Genomic DNA, 19,467 nt, shown 5'->3' with positions numbered 1-19,467 from the left:
TGTGGCTCAATGTTTAGAGCGGCAGACCCTGAAGCAGAGATCTGGCTCAAGAACAGGGTTCAAGTCCCGCTTCGGCAGGTCTTGGGCTCAATTCCCCTTGACCAGATAATTCTCGCCTCGGTGCCTAATCTAATTCATGGGTCCCACTCTGCAACTCTGGGCAATAGCTTGCTTAATCTCCACAACGGCCCCAACAGCGCTTGGATGCCTGGCTTCACCCTGGGGGTGCTCAGGAGTGGGCGCCTCAGAGGGAAAAGCCAGGAGGGGTTCCATAGTGGTATGAGTACAGCTCCTTGAGACCCTAACGGGTGAGTAGTGCGCTATACAAGTGCTAATTTACATTTACGCTCCACACACCTTGAACACGCACCACTGGTACTGGAGGCTTTTTGGCTGAGGCGCTATGACGGGACTGATGAATTGGAGGGGTGGGGGCAAAAAGGTCAACTTTGCAGAGGGACAGTTTCTGACGGACACTGGGATGGGTAGCTGGATGGGGTCTGGGAGTGGAGGAAGAGGAGGTGGTTGTAGGAGGTGTCACTTTAGGTGTTTTGGGTGCAGATACTGGAGGCTGTCGTGAGGTGGATGGATGTTGGGTGGGTGGGTGCCCGCGTTTGTGTACTTTGGGAGGGGGTGTCACAGACACACTGGGAGAGGACACAGGGGACGTGTAAATGGGAGTGGAGGTGGTGAGTGCAGGTGAGCGGGGTGTGGTGCTGGGTGTTCTGGTGCGAGTCCTGGTGCGTGTAGATGTAGTGCATGCAGGTGAGAGTGTAGACGAGACTGGGAGGGAGGAGGGAGACGATGAGGAGGGGGACACAGTGGAGGCAGTGGATGTTGCTGTGTCTGCATGTGGGTGATGCTTGTGTGTGTGCCTGTGGGTTGTGTGGTGCCTATGTTTTCCTGAGCTACTTTTGTGTGTTGAGGTGTATGCATGCTTGTCTGATGGTGTGCTTGGGACAGGCTTGGGTACAGGGGATTGGGTCTGGGTGGAGGAAGTTGGAAGGGGGAGGCTGGAGACAGGGACAATGGCTTCCATCAGTGCTGAGGCCAGAGATTGCAGGGTTCGATGATGGACAGCCTGACCAGAATGAATGCCCTCAAGGAATGCATTAGTGTGTTGCAACTGCCTTTCTACACCCTGGATGGCATTCACAATGGTAGACTGCCCAACAGTGAGTGACCTGAGGAGGTCAATGGCCTCCTCACTGAGGGCAGCAGGGGTGACTGGGGCAGGGCCTGAGGTGCCTGGGGCGAAGTTGATGCCCACCCTCCTGGGTGAGCGGGCACGGGGCGAACGCTGAGGGGCTGCTGCGAGGGCGGTGCTGGTAGGGAAGGTGGCGGCTGTACCTGTAGAAGTGGGGGGCACAGATAGTGCCGCCACCACAAGGGAGCTCCCATCAGCGTACGAGTCTGTGTCGCTGGTTGGTGATCCGGTGACCGACGTGTAACTCCCCTCGCCCTCCGTCCCACTGGTGCATTCTGAGTCCGTGTTGTGGCCCTCCATGGCCATGTGGGATGCAGCTCCCTCGTGCCCCCGTGCCACTGTACCTCCGCCTGATGATGCTGATGCACAAAAGAACAGGGAGAGTAGAAAAAGGAGGAGGGGACGACAGAAGAAAGACAGGTTGAGTGCATGGCTTACCGCTACCGTTGGCGGACATTAAAGACACAGCAGCCCCCTGCACTACTCCACGCACTTGGCCTCTACAGAAGCAAATCCTACGATCTGCCCTACATGCCTATGGTGGACATCTGCACACATGGATGCCACAGGGGCATCTATATCAGTACATGGGCCACTACTGAGGTGGGGTGGAGTGCCACATGCCTTACATTATGGAGGGGCCTAGCCTACGTATTTCTGCCTGGCCTAGGTACACCCACAGCCCTCCTCCCTCAGCCAACCCCTCAACTGCGCGCCAAGTACCCAGAAAGAGGTTGTAGTCACCCCCTTGTGTCTGCTGTGATGCCCTCAAGCGCCCATCCAACTCAGGGTAGGCCAGCGCCAGGATCCGGAACATCAGGGGGGTCATGGTGCGACGGGCACCCCTCCCACGTTGGGAGGCCATCCCCAGCTGAGCCTCCGCCGTCTTCTTGCTACAACAGCGAATGTCCTCCCATCTCTTCCGGCAGTGGGTGCCCCATCTCTGGTGGGCCCCCAGGGTCCAGACTTCCTTGGCGATGGCACGCCAAATGTCCTTCTTCTGGTGGGCGCTGACCTACATGACATGCACAAGGGAAGAAGAGAAGTCATTACCAACCGCACCGTCGAAGTAAGTGTCCCCCCTCCTTACCCTTGCCATGTGGCACATGCATTCACATGCATTCATGTTCCATGAACCCAGCCGCCTTCCCTCTTACAACCAGCCCTCTCCACCCAGGCCTAGCCCATATAACGTGCTCCCTGTGTACTTACCTGTTGGTCTGGAGGACCGTAAAGTAGCGTGTACTGGGGGAGGACCCCGGCTACTAGTTTCTCCAACTCCTGAGCAGTGAAGGCAGGGGCCCTTTCCCCAGACGCAGCAGTCATCGTCGTTCCAGACCGAGGTCACAGCAGCTCTTGCAGTGTAGGTCCTCTCCTGTCGAAGATCAGGTATCAAGTGATTGAACAGATAGAAAATGGCGGTCACGTCTGTTCATTGGCTCCTGGGACCCATAGGGTCCAATATTAACCAATGCAACATTGCGCCGCGGTCTACGACCGCCTACTGCGACGGTGTGCAACACCAGCGCAGTTACCTCCCAATCCCATTGTCCCACTTTAGAGGTCAGGCAGCCGCCATTTCAGGGGACCACATGGCTTGTTTTACTACTGTGTCACACATAGCTAAGCCTACACTCAACACAGATACAGGAAGGGTTTTGTGTTTGGTGTTGTGTTCTATGTATCTGTGGGTACATACCTGGAACTTTGTTGACTCTGTGGTCGCTGTTGTCCTTCCTAGGCACCGTCAGCTGGGACAATTGGGAAGATGGCGGAATCCTCCGGTGTACCGACCGCTGGTGGACCTGTTGACAATGGAGGAGTGACATTTACTCGTCACCTACAGGTTTGACCGTGCAACAATCCAGGAACTATGTACCCAGTTGGAGCCAGACCTGATGTCACCAATCCGCCATCCCACTGGAATCCCCCCTGACGTTCAGGTGCTGTCAGTGCTCCATTTCCTTGCAAGTGGGTCTTTTCAGATGACAGTGGCCATGGCATATGGGATGTCCCAGCCTATGTTTTCCACCGTGTTGTCCAGAGTGTTGGCTGCCCTGCTAAAACACGTAAGGAGATACATCATTTTCCCTGAGGTGGAGGATTTGGCTACAGTCAAAGGTGACTTCTCTGCCCTTGGACATATCCCCAACATCATAGGTGCTATTGATGGGACCCATTAGCTCTGGTCCCCCCCCACAGGAGTGAACAGGTGTACAGGAACCGGAAGAGTTATCATTCGATGAATGTACAGATGGTATGTTTGGCAGACCAGTACATCTCGCAGGTAAATGCTATGTTCCCTGGGTCAGTGCATGACACCTACATCCTGCGGAATAGCAGCATCCCTTATATGATGGGTCAACTCCAGAGGCACCGGGTGTGGCTATTGGGTGACTCTGGTTACCCTAACCTGCCATGGCTATTGACCCCAGTGAGGAATCCCAGGACCAGGGCAGAGGAACGCTACAATGAGGCCCATGGGCGGACTAGGAGGGTGATCGAACGCATCTTCGGCCTCCTGAAGGCCAGGTTCAGGTGCCTCCATATGACAGGTGGTTCCCTATTCTACTCACCGAAGAAGGTGTGCCAGATCATCATCGCCTGCTCGATGCTTCACAATCTTGCTTTGCGACGCCAGGTGCCATTTCTGCAGGAGGATGGTCCAGATGATGGTGTTGTGGCAGCTGTGAAGCCTGTGGAGCCTGTGGACAGTGATGAGGAGGAAACTGAGGAGGAAGACAACTACAATAGGGAGTCAGTCATACAGCAATATTTCCAGTGACACACAGGTGAGAACATTTTTATTTTTACCATTACATTCACTGTCACACGTCTTCCTCTATCCTGTGTGTAATTTTATAGCATTATTTGGTAACTGATTTGTACCTTTCCATTAAGGTTTCACAGGTGTGGTTACCAACGTGTGTTATCTGCTTGCATCCTTCAAGGACTTGTGATGTGTGACATAGGTATGTTGGCTTTAAAACTAGAAACGCATTTTGACACTGTCATTGATAATACATTTTACCAAATCACAGACTGACTCCAGATTGTTTTGTTGTTCAAGGGTGTTTATTGAAGTGCTCAAAAATGGAGGGGGGTTGTACTATGGTGTTGGGGGACGGTGGAGGAATGTCCATGGCAGAGTCCAGTCCATTGGTCACACAGGTGCACTGCCCATATGGGCATAGGAAATGGAGCTGGGGCAGTTAAAGTATGGACAAGGTAACAAAGTGGGACAGTGGGAGGACAATCAGAGAGGTCTCATTTCCTGGCAGGGATCTTGCCATCTTGCTCTGTCCTGTTCCTGGATCTCAAGGACCGCTTGCATGGTGGTTGTCCATCTGCAGGGGGTGGGGTGCTGGTGTGGTGGTCCTGTGGGGGGCGTCCTGTCCACAAGCGCCGGCAGAGGTGGTAGGCAGTTCATCGTCCATGCTAGTGTCAGGGGCCCCTTGGAGTGCCATGGTGTCCCTCAAGGTCTGCTGTATGTCCTTCAGCACCCCTACGATGGTGCCCAGGGCGGAGCTGATGGTCCTGAGCTCCTCCCTGAACCCCAAATACAGTTCGTCCTGCAGGCGCTGGGTCTCCTGAAACTTGGCCAGGACCGTCGCCATCGTCTCCTGGGAGTGGTGGTATGCTCCCATGATGGAGGATAGGGCCTCATGGAGAGTGGATTCCCTTGGCCTGTCCGCCCCCTGTCACACAGTAGCCCTCCCAGTTCCCCTGTGTTCCTGTGCCTCCGTCCCCTGGATCATGTGCCCACTACCACTTCCCTCAGGTCCCTGTTGTTGTTGGGGTGGTGGGTTCTCCTGGGTTCCCTGTAGTGGTGGACACACCGCTGATTGACGTGTCCTGGGTAGGGAGGTATGGGCCCGCTGGGTGGGTGCTGTGCTGGTGTTACCAGAGGGTGGAAGGTCAGTGTTGGGCTGTGCCTGTGCAAGGGGAACCGACTGTCCCGAGGCCCACGATGGTCCGGGCTGGTCATCAGGATCCAGTAGGGCAGAGCTGCTATCGTCACTGTGGGCCTCTTCTGTGGGTGGAGTCATCTGGACCCTCCGGTGTGGTGACGGTCCTTCGTGATCCTGCAGGGGCATAAGTGCATGATTATTGCATGTGTGTGTGTCATTGTGTGCAATGGGTGGCTCACTGTGTACACCAGTGCAAGCATTCCTGTGGGTGTTGATGGTTGGGGGGGTGTTCTGGGTATGTGCAGGGATCATGCTTTGGTGACCGGTGACCATGCTTAGTGGTGTCATTGAGGGCTTGGTGTTGGGATGTGTGGTTTGTGTTATTAGTACATTAGTGAGGAGTTGGAGTGATAGGGGAGGGGGTGAGGGTGAGGGTGTGTGATAGCATGCAGGTAGGGTGGGGGATATGATAGTTGAGATTTGACTTACCAGTGTCCATTCCTCCACCGACTCCTCCGAGATCCCCCGGGATACATGATGGTCAAGACTTGCTCCTCCCATGTTGTTAGTTGTGGGGGAGGATGTGGGGGTCCGCCGCCAGTCCGCTGAACCGCAATGTTGTGCCTGGAGACCGCTGAACGCACCTTCCCCCGTAGGTCGTTCCACCTCTTCCTGATGTCCTCCCTATTTCTTGGATGCTGTCCCACAGCGTTGACCCTGTCCACTATTCTGCGCCATAGCTCCATCTTCCTGGCTATGGATGTGTGCTGCACCTGTGAGCCAAATAGCTGTGGCTCTACCAGTAGGATTTCCTCCACCATGACCCTGAGCTCCTCCTCAGAAAACCGGGGGTGTCTTTGGCGTGACATGGGGTGGTGTAGGTGATGTGTGGGGTGGTGTATGTGTTGATGAGTGTGGTGATGTGTAGTGGTGTGTGGTGTTTTGTGCGTGGATGTTGTGTGGGTGATGGTGTTGTGTGCCTCTGTGTGGTGGGGTTGTCTATTCTGTGCTCTCTCTCTGGCCTTCGTCTCTAATTTTTGGTCGTAGGGGTTTGTGGGTGATGTGGGTGTGTGTTTTATATTGTGTTGGGTGTGTGGGAGTGTTGTTTGTATGTGTATCAGGTGTGTGTATTTTGAATTGTGCAATGTGGCGGTGTTTTTGAGAATTTCGGCGGATTCCGAGATGTGGTGCATAATAGCTGTGGTGGGATTCGGCGGTCGCGGCGGTGTATTGGCGGTCTTCTGCACGGCGGTAAGCGCCTTTTACCGCCAATGTTGTAATGACCCCCCATGTCAGTCAGGGCTTTCTGGGAGCCAGGTGGGGTGTAGTTGGCGGTGTGTGGCCCTCATCTTGCCGTGGCATCTTGCCAAATCACTGGCGGTGCAATGCATAGTGCTCAAGCTTGATCCCTGTGTGTGACGGTGCTGTGTATGTCAACTGTGGTGTTGGTGTAGTAATTGACCCAGTGTTTCCTTTTTCTCTCTCCCCCCTTTTTTCTTTTGTTATCTGTGTCCATGTGTGATTAGCATCATCTGACTGAGGAGCAGGGGCACCAGCAACAGAGGTAGCTGCATCCCACAGGACCCAGAAGTCAGAGTCCACTGACACCGAGGGAACCAGTTGAACGGAGGGTGAGGGGAGCACCACGACAGAGACAGGAGGTGACAACACAGACTCAGATACCTCCTCCTATGGAAGCTCCATGGTGGTGCAGACCCCTCTGTGACCACCCCAGCTGCAGGTACCGCTGCCACCCCCTGTACCAGCACCACCCTCCCAGTAGCCCCTCAGTGAGTTGCCCGTGCCTACTCACCCAGGAGGGTGGGCATCTCCTTCACCCCAGGCACCTCAGACTCTGCCCCAGTGAGCCCTGCTGCTCTGAGTGAGGAGGCTATTGACCTCCTGAAATCCTTCTCTGTAGAGAAGTCAACAATTGTGAATGCCATCCACAGGCAGCAATGCAATGCATTCCTGGAGGGCATCCACGGTGGATTGGAGGCCCAACAGAGATTGATTCAAGCCCTGGCCTCCTCTCTGATGGCAGCCATTGTCCCTGTTTCTGCTGTCCCCCCTCCAACAACCACTGCCCAGTCCCAGTCTCCTCAACCCCAGCCCATCCCATTCACACATAACGACGAGCATGCACACAAGACAACACCCAAGAATGGCACAGTCATACACAGGCACCACACTTCATCCCACAAGCACTCACGTAAACACAAGACAGTTGCAGAACAAAACCACATCCACTGCCTCCACTGTCTCCCCTTCGTCCTTCCCCTCCACCTCCCTCACAGTCACATCCATACTCATACCTGCATGAACTGCATCAGCATCTACCACCAGCATCACAGCACCAAGCAACACACACACCTCACTAGCAGACACCTCCACAACATCCATGCATGTGTCCCCTGTGCTCTCTCCCACCCTGTCTGTCCCCCCTCCTAAAGGACACAAACACAAGCACTCACACACCCAACAGCCATCCACCTCACATCAGCACACTGCTCATGCACCTGCACCCAAATCCAGCAGACATACACCTCCTACAACCACTTCTCAACCTCCACTCACATCCCTCCTCCCACCTCCAGCCCCACCTTCCCTAAGAAGCTTTTCCTTGCCCAACTTGACCTCTTCCCTCCTCCTACCCCCGTCCTGCCCATAAGAGCAGGGTGCGAATGACCCAGCCCAGCACCTCAGCCAAACAGTCCACGCGGATATTGGTTGCACCACCTAGACGTGGTTTCAAATCAGTGAAGATCCGCACTCCACCAGCCAAGAATGTTAAGGATCCCACACCTCCTGCCATAAAGGAGAATGAGCCTGCACCTCCTGTCATGAAGGGGAAGAAGCCCTCAACCCCTGCCCAGAAGGCTAAGGAACACACACAACCTGCCATGAAGGTGAAGAAACCCTCAATCCCTGCCAGGAAGGGTAAGGATCCCACACCTCATGCTATGAAGGGGAAGAAGCCCTCGACTCCAGCAGAGGCTGTCAGGGTGACACCTCCACCACTGGTCACGGGCCCCCACCACCAGCTGAGGAAGTGCATCCCTCACTACCAGCAGAGGCTGCCAAGGGGGAACCTCCACCTGCCACCACAGTTCAGCCCTCACCACCAGCATAGGCTGCCTAGGAGGCACCTTGACCTGCCACAACAGTTCAGCCTTCACCTCCAGGTGACACAGTGCAGCCATCACCACCAGCGGAAGGCATGTAGGCCACCCACCAGGGGCTGCTGTACGACATCCCCCCTCCAGGAGCAGTAGGCATGTTCCCCATCTGAGAGACTCTGGCCCTGCACTCCCCAGGACAGAGAAATGGGCATGGAGCCCCCTCCAGAACCAATGGGAAAGACACCCATTAAATGATTTACCATAGTTATTGTGAAAAGTTTTGCACTATATATAACAATTTCAGTTTACTGTAAAATACTGCATGTTTTCTTTCTCTTCATCTTTCTGTTGCAGTACATAAAAAAGCAGTTTTGCACATCAATAGCCATGCTCCTTTGGGTTGAAGCCTGATAGATTAAAAGATGGTCAACACTCCAGGAGGTCCACCCCAAGCCTCTCAATGGAGACATTTATCTACATAAGGTCCCTAGCTGATACCTGAGAGGGGTAAGATGACGCAATAATAAATTGTTTTGGCAACACATCTGAACTTTCTCACTGGGGAGGCCCCACCTCCTCCATCACAGTTTCTCCAGACATTCCCCGGGCTCGGAGGAGAAAAGAGACCAACAGCAACTCAACATGACAACCAGAAACTTAGATCAGAGTTCTGACTGGTAGTGCCACTGGTAGTGCCACTTCTCGCTACCAACCACCAAGTAAAATACCTGTTCCAGGATCTCGGCTGCACGGAAGTGGTGAACTGATGGTCTGAAACCTCTGTACCCAGTGCATTTTGAGAGATCCACTGACCTGCAAAAGAGGGCTGTTTGGTGGCTCTGGGCAGTTTTTGGCAGTGGCTGCCATTTTAGATTCGTGTGGGTCTAGAATTTAGTCTTCTGAGGTACCTTCTCTGGAGGCAGCCATTCATAAAAATAGAGACAGCTATCATTTTAGTCCTGGCGAATTTCATGTCTCTGGTGCCACCCAGAGGAGCCCTAACTCCATAGCAATGAGAAATTCTCCTGCTCCCCACAGTCCCACCTACTACATCCTACATCAACCTCCACTTCACCAAACACCCGGAGAAAAGCAACCTATTGGACCCCTCACAATCAGAAGTCAGAGCCAACAACAGCACCAAGACAGCCCTTATCGCTACAACCGATGATATCCGTGCCCTACTCGACAGACGCTTCCTTGACCTCTCTGCAGCCTTTAACACTGTCTCCCACTGCACTCTCATCAACCGACAGTGACATATAGGAATCACAGACAACATGTTTAAATGGATCACCTCCTTCCTTTCATGATGCACCTAGAGAATCTCCCTCCCACACTTCACCTCTCAACCCAAGCACACCATCTGTGGTGTCCCTCAAGGGTCCTCCCTCAGTCATACCCTCTTCAATATCTACATAACACCACTTGCAGACATCGTCAGAAAACACAACCACAACATAGTCTCCTATGCTGATGACACCCAGCTCATCCTCTCAGTGGACCCCACCACGACAAAGACCAACTTCCACAACTGAATGAGGGAGGCCTCGCCCTAGAGGATGAATAACTGCTTCAAGCTCAACAAGGACAATACCGACGTTCTGATTTTCAGCAGACGCACCTTTCTCTGGAATGAATCCTGGTGGCCTTCAGAATTGGATCCCGCCCTCTCTTCCAAATACCAAGCCTGCAACCTTAGCATCATCCTGAACAGTGAACTCTCCATGAAACACCATGTCAACGTGGTTGCTTCATAATGTTTCCACACCGTCTGCATGCTCCACAAAATCTTCAAGTGGCTCTCCCTCAGCACCAGGAATACAGTGACACAGGTACTCACCACCAGCAGACTGGACTCTGGCAACGCACTATACACCAGCACCACCACCTCACTCATGAGAATACTCCAGAATATCCAGAATGCAGCAGCCTGACTCATCCTCAACCTTCCCAGGAGGACCCACATCACCCATCACCTCAAAAACGTCCATTGTCTCCCCAGCTGGAAAATATGTAAATTTAAGCTCATGACCCACACCTACAAAGCCCTCTACAATGTAGGACCCTCCTAATTAAACAACTGCCTGAACTTCCATCGATCTCAAGAAAACATCTGCTCCCCTTGCCACGCCCTCACCCAGATGCAATGTTTCTAGTGCTACTTCACAGGATGTCCCTCCTTCTCCTACCTTGCCGCCAAGTCTTGGAATGACCTCCCTCTCCACCTCCATACCTCACCCTCAATGACCCACTTCAGAAAGGAACTTAAAACCTGGATCTTCGACTAACACAGCCGCACAGCACCTGGATATCCTCTAGGGTGAGAACCAGTGCTATATAAATACAGACTGATTGATCACTTGACATGGGATAGTCTGGAAGGTCATCCATTTTAGCAGGGAAAAATTAAAAGCACCAATAAATATCAGTGCAGAAACGATTTTTCTCAGAAACATCTAAAGAAAGAAATAAAGGCAAAGGGTCACTATTCCAACCAAGGAAATGTTGATAGTTACTTTAGAAAAACTGATGAGTGAACTTAAAGGCAAAAGTACCTCAATGATCACAGCTAAACGGGCCTACCACAGAAACTAACAATGAAGTTAAGTTATTAAGGGCGTGAATAGTGACAATATAAACCCAAATGCACTAAATGGAACACAGACTTGACAATGTAGGGACTAAGGTTAATCTATTGCAGGACTGGGGAGAGGAGATATGGCAAATGAAACAAAAGCCAAAAGACATGGAAGATCTCACCAGGAGAGGGAGCATTCACATCTTTGGTGTTCTGGAATCAGACAAGGGGGAATATAGGATCTCCTTTCTTGGGCTTGAGATTCTGAATTTACTAAGGGCCAGCTTTAGAGTTTGGCAGAGGGGTTACTCTGACAGACACCCTATCCGCCAAAATATAAATCCCATTATATCCCAAGGGATGTAGATATATCTATCACCTTTGTAACAGAGTAACCCCTTCACCAAACTCTAAATCAAGCACTTAGTGGTGGCTTTTAACCATCTCTAGAAATCCAAGAAGTCAACAGGCTATGCCAGAGGAAGCAACCATCTCAAAATGTCCCTCACTTCACCATTGCTTGCCTGCTAAGATGCCAACATACACAATCTAATTTCTCCAGACAGCACACAAACACAGGAAGTATCACTACAAAGTTCACAAAAACTCCTTTGCTGCTGACTTTTCCCCAAAACTAAGGTCATCTGAAAAAAAATCATATTGCTCCACCCATTACTCAAGGAGCGGCACATCAGAAATTTTCTTCTTGACCCAGCCACAATGGTTGTAAATATAGATTATACTACAAAGGAGTTTCTGGACATTGATGAACTGCAGCACTTTCCAGAAAGCAAATAGGGTACTGTAATCAAAACAGCCTATCGAGGAGTATTACCCATGCCGGACCATTTCAGTCAGTGGTCAGAACCACTTCAGGGACCTGGCGAAGACCTGCTGCTATGCGATATCAAGTAACAGACACGAGGATAATACTAGATTGCCTCTGAAAGACATGGACAAATGGCATGCCCGTTCAGAATAGCCCATGAAGCTCTTCATGCCCAATCTAATCAGTGTTTCCTTTCAATGGACCACGCTTGCTATACCTAGAGGCTCACTGATTGCCAGTCCAAAGTGTATTTGTCCACTACCCTGTGACAAAGAACATATCCACACATAGTTATCCCAAATAATATCTTTTGTTCCGGTCTTACAGATTTGATCAAGCCATATTTGCTCTATCACTAACATCACTGTGGATGGCTTTTCCTCACACATCTATCAACTCCTCTGACCAATATTAAGACCCTATTTCTGCCATGACTACTTCTGAAGTGCTGTCCTTTTGGTTGCTGAACATTAACAGACTTACGAGGTTGAATAAGCGTAGAAAGATGCTTATGTCCTTTACATACAAACACACTGATACAGTATTGCAACAGCATGCACACCTCTCCCAATTTGAATTTGAAAAGCTGAGAAATATGTGGGCCTGAAAAGTGCTATATGTAGAAGAATCTACTGGTAGGGAAATCACCACCTCTTTCACTCATGGCTCCCAAAAGAAATGTGGAGTGGTTATCCTGATACACAAACCGTTGCCCCCTCACATGTTTCAAACTTGTACTGTTCCCAATGAGAGTTACATAGGGCCAGTCGTATAAAATATTTTTGCGATCACAAAAATGATTTTTGGTATTATCAAATCCAATTTGCGATTCGGTAACTTGTTACCGAATCGCAAATTGGATTTGCGACTACATACCCATTCGGTATTAGGAAGGGGTGTGTCAAGGGCGTCCCTTCCTAGTACCAAATCGCAGAGGTATGAATGATTGTTTTGTGACCATGAATGCGGTCGTAAAACAATCGCAGTTACCACCAATTTCAAAGGGACCCCTTCCCCTTTGTGAATGCATGCGGAAACATTTCTGAAGAGCAGGCAGTGGTCCCACGGACCACTGCCTACTCTTAAAAAATGAAAAGAAAACTTTTTATTTTTATTTTTTAAATGCATCCCGTTTTCCTTTAACGAAAATGGGCTGTGTTGCAAAAAAAAATGATTGCTTTACTGAAAAGCAATCACAGACATGGTGGTCTGCTGAGCCCAGCAGGCCACCATCCCTGTGATTGTAGCCATTGGCAGTGGGTTGCAAATTGCGACCTACCTCATGAATACTAATGGGGTAGGTCCATTTGTGAGCCCTTGCGAATCGCTATACGAAACTCCTGGAGTTTCATATATTTCAATGGCAATTTCTGAATTGCGATTTGCAAAAAATCACAATTTGGTAATCACTATTGGAATCAATGATACATCTGGCCCATAGTTTTAAAAATGTTGGTTGTAGACCTGAGAAACTTAGGGTAGTTTTCCCCCAACTTTTTTCCTGCCTCTCTCTTTTTCTGACCTCGTTTTTGCTGGCTTTAGGACTTTGTGCACTTTACCACTGCTAACAAATGCTGAAGTGCTTGAGTTCTCTCTCCAAAATGTGGTAATATTGGCTCATACCCAATTGCCAGATTTAATTTACCTAAGCCCTCATTACAACAATGGTGGTCAGTGATAAAGCGGCGGTAATACAGCCAACAGGCCGGCGGCAAAAAAAAAATGGGATCACGACCATGGTGGAAACCGCCAACATAGACAGCCACTTTAACACTCCAACCGCCAGGGCGGTAGCAACAAACACCGCTGTGGTCACTGCCAACAGACAGTCGGAAGACAATGTACCGCCCACACTATTACAAGGCACCAATCCGCAAGCTTTTCCGGGGTGGTACCAACGACATCAAAAGCCCTGTGGAAACGGTCTTTGGAAGGGAAACCACTCACTTTTCGACACTCAACGAAGAACCAGGACACCATGGAGCCTGAACTACAGGTCGTGCTGATGCTGGTGTGTCTGATAATACACCAGGAATATCAAAGAAGATGGTGGTGACCACGGTGAGTGCTGCACCTAGCACACAAGGGAGGAAAAAGAGAGTGACACACACACGCAACATGCAACACCCCCACCCTCATCCACAACACTATACACACAAACACATGCAGCAACATTACATGTACACTCCGTAACCCCCTGAAAGAACGCAAGGACAAAAGGAATGGGGTGAAATGAGTGACATTTAGAAAATGCAGATAAAGTTAACGATTGTAAACAACAGTATATACAAATATTTACAATATGTACAGAGCACCGTACACTGTCCTTTGCAAATGTCCATGGAACAGTGGGCCAAAAAAACATGGGCGAAGCTCACACTTGACTCCTGCCTCAATACAGAGAGAATACTGCAGGGGCATCAGGTCGAAAACACATAGGCAACTCAGGGGGAAGGGAAGGGAGGGGCATCTCAGCCAGAAGATGGTACTACGCCACTGCTCCTGGATGGGGAAACATGCCCACAGCAATGTCCAGGGAAGTGCAAAGCCACAGTCTCTTAAGTAGGTGGTTTGCCCACTGCTTGGTCCTGGGGAGTGCAAAGCCACAGTCTCTCAAGTGGGTGGTTTGCCCACTGCTTGGTCCTTGGGAGTGCAAAGCCACAGTCTCTCAAGTGGGTGGTTTGCCCACTACTTGCTCCTGGGGAGTGCAAAGCCACAGTCTCTCAAGTGGGTGGTTTGCCCACTGCTTGGTCCTGGGAAGTGCACAGCCACAGTCTCTCAAGTTTCCCAAGTGGGTGTTTTGCCCACTGCCTGGTCCTAGGGAGTGCAAAGCCACAGTATCTCAAGTGGGTGGTTTGCCCACTGCTTGCTCATGGGGAGTGCAAAGCCACAGTCTCTCAAGTGGGTGACATGTTCCACTGGTTCTGGAGGGGGCCTTGTGCTCAGTCTACTTCATCCTGCCAAGGATGGGGGAGTGGATGCTTCTCTCCACTGGTTCTAGAGGGGGGACTGTGTGCCCAGTGATGCTGCACCTGGGGTGTGGCAATTCACATTCCCTCACCTGGGTGTCTGAGGCATAAGATGTGTAGGGAACAGGTAGCATGATACTCCATGGAGGCAGAGCCAGACTCCATCCTGCTGCAACTTAGGCTGCAAACTGCTGGTAGTGCCGGTGCTGGTGGTGGTGCTTCAAGTGGTGGGTGCAGGGTCAAGGCCATCTCCTGCAGCCTTGGAGGGCTGCCCACTGGGGATGCTGTTGATGATAGATGTAGTGGCACCAGATGGGCATGTGGCGGTGCAGGTGGCGGTGCCTGCGGCAGTGTCTGCGGTGGAGATGCTGACGGTGCTGGCCGTGGTGCAGGTGCTGGTAGTAGTGGAGGGAGACACCAGGCCGTCTCCGATGGCTGCCCACTTGGGATGATGCTGCTGACTGTTGTTTTGGCATCAGGGGTGCAGGTGGTGGTGCAGATGGCGGAGCAGATGGCGGTGCAGGTGGCGGTGCTTGCGGCGGTGCTTTCCGCTGTACAGGTTGCTGGCCTGTCAGGACTAATGGTGGTCACCAGTCCCTCACTTGGAGGCTCCGAGCCCTGAAGTGCCTTGCCTTTGTTTTCTTTGCCCTTCCCCATCTTTGCAGAAGCTGCTGGGACCTTGGCTCTGTTCTCTTGAGTTTTGGATGATTCCTTGATGGGTGGGTTATGCGTCTTGTCCATGCTGCATGCTGGCCCCTTCTTCACCTTGGTAGGTGGCGGAATCAGTTGGTCCTTTGCATTGTTCGGTGACACACTGCCAGCCCTGACGGGTGCCCCCTTTGATCCCCTGGGACTTGCAGGCGCCACAGCGGACGCCGAGTTGGTGGCTGAGGGGCTGGCCTGGAATCTTGGCACCCTGGCCCTAGGGAAAGAACGGGGGAGGCGTAGGGAAGACGTCAATGTTAGCAACAAAAAAGGATGATGGACGGAGTGTTGAAACTTTTCAAACACTCACCCCCAGTCACAGATCTGGGTTTAATCGATCATTCTTTTGCTCACCATGCCACCCCAGTTTGGACCCAGCCATATGCAAATCAGTCTTGACCCTGTTCCCATGGGAACAGTTCAGCCCGAGCTGCCAAGCCAGGTCCTCCCTGGACCAGAAACAAGCATTCTAGGACCGGTTTCAGGGTATCACCCTTCATCAGCCAGGCTAGCTTGAATCCAATGGCATAGTGAGCAAGGGACCCCCATCTGGGCATTCCCTTCCAACTGAGGGCAACTTTAGCAATACAATACAAAAGGATGATGGACGGAGTGCTGAACAATGCAAACACTCACCCCCAGTCACAGATCTGAGTTTAATCCATCGTTCTTTTGCTCACCAAGAACAATAAACTCAGATCTGTGACTGGGGGTGAGTGCATTGTTCAACACCCCGCCCATCATCCTTTTGTGTTGCTAAGAGGTCAATGTTAGCCTGGAAATGTTTTTTAGACACACTGGGACGGGAAGATGGAGGGGGTGTGGGAGTGGAGGAAGAGGGATTGTTTGTAGGAGGTGTACATCTGCTGAGTTTGGGTGAAGGTGCATGGGCTGGATGTTGTTGTGAGATGGATAGCTGTTGAGTGGGTGTGTGCCTGCGTTTGTGTACTTTGGAAGGAGGGCTCACAGACACACTGGGAGAGGACACAGGGGATGTGTGCATGGGAGTGGGGGTGGTGACTGGCAGTGAGGGGTGTGTAGTGATGTTGGTACTGGTGATGGAGGTAGTAGCTGATAATATAGTGCATGCAGGTGTGAGTGTAGATGCTATTGGGAGGGAGGTAGACGAAGAGGAGGAGGGGGACAAAGTGGAGGAAGTGGATATTGGTATGTTTGCATGGGTATGGTGCTTGTGTGAGTGCCTGTGAGATGACGTGTGGTGCTTCTGTTTTCCTGAGCCACTTTTGTGTGTTGACTTGTGTGCATGCTGGTCTGAAGGTGTGCTTGGGATAGGGTGAGGTAGAGGGCAGGGGATTGGGTCTGGGCAGCGGAAGTTGGAGGGGGGATGCTGGACACAGGGACAATGGCTGCCATCAGTGCTGAAGCCAGAGCCGGAAATGCTCTCTGTTGGGCTGCCACACCAGAATGAATGCCCTCCAGGTATGCATTTGTTTGTTGCAAATGCCTCTTGGCACCCTGGATGGCATTCAGAATGGTTGACTGCCCAACAGAGAGGGACCTCAGGAGGTCAATAGCCTCCTCACTGAGGGCAGCAGGGCTGACTGGGGCAGGGCCTGAGGTGCCTGGGGCGGAGGAGATGCCCACCCTCCTAGGTGAGTGGGCACGGGAAACACACTGAGGGGCTGCTGGGAGGGCGGTGCTGGTATGGGGGGTGGCGGCTGCACCTGTTGTTGGGGTGGGCACAGAGGAGTCCACCACCACCATGGAGCTTCATCGGAGGAGGATTCGCTGTCACTGGTATCCCCTCCTGTCTCCATCGTGGAGCTCCCCTCGCCCTCCGTCCCACTGGTGCCTTCACCCTCTGTGGATTCGACCTCCAGGCACATGATCTTCTGCTCTTCTGTGATCTTCTGGTCTCCTGTTCTTCTGTTCTTCTGGTCTCCTGCTCTTCTGTTCTTCCGGTCCTCTGTTCCCCTGTTCTTCTGTTCTTCCGGTCTTCTGTTCTTCTGTTCTTCTGGTCTTCCGGTCTTCTGCTCTTCTGTCTTCTATCTTCTGCCTTCGGCTCTTCTGCCTCCTCCGTCTTCTTCTCCCCGCGCCTGCCTTCCTGCTCCTGCCTCATCCCCCTCCCTCACTCGCCTCCCCCTCTCTATCACCCCTATCTAACCCGTTCGCTATCTACCTCCCTCACTCCTCCTATCTACCTATCTATCTATCTCTCTATCCCACTATCTAACTCCCTCACTCTCCACCTCCTCCTATCTACCTATCTCTCTATCTACCTATCTCTCTATCTATCTATTTCTCTATCTATCGATTTCTCTATCTATCTATTTTCACTATCTATTTCTCTATCTCTCCCCCCCTTCCCGCCACCCCCTCTATTACCTATCTTCCTATCCTCTCACTCTACCTCTCACCCTCACCCACCTCTACAACCCCCTCTCCCCTATCTTCACAACTCTACTCCTATCTCTCTCCCTAATCTCCTAAACCTCCTAACACTCACCCCCTCCACCCTTAGACCCCCCTCCCCCTTCTCACTGTACCTGTCCCCCCTCGCTCGCGCTTTCCCGCCGTGACCTCCTGCATGCCCCCGCCCCCCAGCTCCCATTCGCCCTAGCTGACCCCTCCCCCCCCCCCTCCTACCTCATATGGCGGCCGCTGCGCGACCGCGCCGCCGGCGCGCAAGAGGCGCGCCAGAGGCAAGCCCGTCTGTGCCCGTCCACGCCTGGCCCGCGCCCAGCGCCACGACCCCTGGTCCCCAGCTCTCCCAAGCCCCGCTGATCCGCAACGACCCCACCACCCTCCATGCCGACAACCTCGCCAACCTCGGCCTCAAACAACTGGTGAACACCGCCACCCACATCGCCGGACACACGCTCGACCCTATCTTCTCCGCCAGCAAACACATCTTCTTCAGCCACACCTCCGCTCTACACTGGACAGACCACAGCTGTGTCCACTTCACATTCCGACGCGAGACCCGCCACCTCCGCACTCAACCCATCCCTCGTCGACAGTGGAACAAGATCCCCGAAAAGCAACTCTTCTCCGCACTCGCCGCCAACCAACCCACCCTCACCACCGACCCCAACGACGCAGCCCTCAGTCTCACAAACTGGATCTCCAACTGCGCAGACAACCTTGCTCCCCTCAAACGCACGCATCGACAGACCAACACCAAAAAACCTCTCTGGTTCTCTGACACCCTCAAAGAATCAAAGAAAACTTGTCGCGCTCTCTAGAAGGCCTGGCGCAAGGACCACACCGCTGACAACATGACCGCCCTCAAGAACGCTACCCGCGAACACCACCACCTGATCCGCGCTGCTAAAAGGAACTTTTTCACCGACAGACTGGACAAAAACAGCAGAGAACTCTTCAGCATCGTCAAGGAGTTCTCCAACCCCAACGTCAACGCCGTCACGCCCTCACAGGATTTGCGCGAATCCCTCGCCACCTTCTTCCATTGCAAGATCAGCGACCTCCATGACAGCTTCGGACACCAGACCCAACCAAACACCACCGAACCCGCACCCCCAGCCATCACCCTCAACAACTGGACCCAAATCAACACTGAAGAAACATCCAACATGAACTCTATTCACTCCGGCGCCCCTTCGGACCCCTGCCCTCACTTCATCTTTAACAAAGCCGACGACATCATCGCCCCGCACCTCCAGGCCGTCATCAACTCTTCTTTTTCTTCTGCTACCTTCCCCGAATGCTGGAAACACGCGAAGTCAACGCCCTACTAAAGAAACCTACGGCTGACCCAAGCGACCTGAAAAACGTCCGCCCCATCTCTCTCCTGCTTTTCCCAGCCAAGGTAATAGAGAAGACCGTCAACAAACAGCTGACCACCTTCCTGGAAAACAACAACCTGCTCGACCCTTCACAAACCAGATTCCGAACCAACCACAGCACGGAAACTGCCCTCATCTCAGTCACAGACGACATCAGAACCCTGATGGACAACGGTGAAACAGTCGCCCTCATTCTCCTCGACCTCTCGGCTGCCTTCGACACCGTCTGTCACCGCACCCTAATCACCCGCCTCCGCTCCACCGGGATCCAAGGCCAGGCCCTGGACTGGATCGCCTCCTTCCTCTCAAACCGTTCCCAAAGAGTTTACCTCCCTCCGTTTCACTCAGAACCCACCGAGATCATCTGCGGCGTACC

This window comes from Pleurodeles waltl, chromosome 6, assembly GCF_031143425.1.
Source record: "Pleurodeles waltl isolate 20211129_DDA chromosome 6, aPleWal1.hap1.20221129, whole genome shotgun sequence".
NCBI classification, from domain to species: domain Eukaryota; kingdom Metazoa; phylum Chordata; class Amphibia; order Caudata; family Salamandridae; genus Pleurodeles; species Pleurodeles waltl.
The sequence above is the reverse complement of the archived record's forward strand: the minus strand, read 5'-3'. Positions refer to the sequence as shown.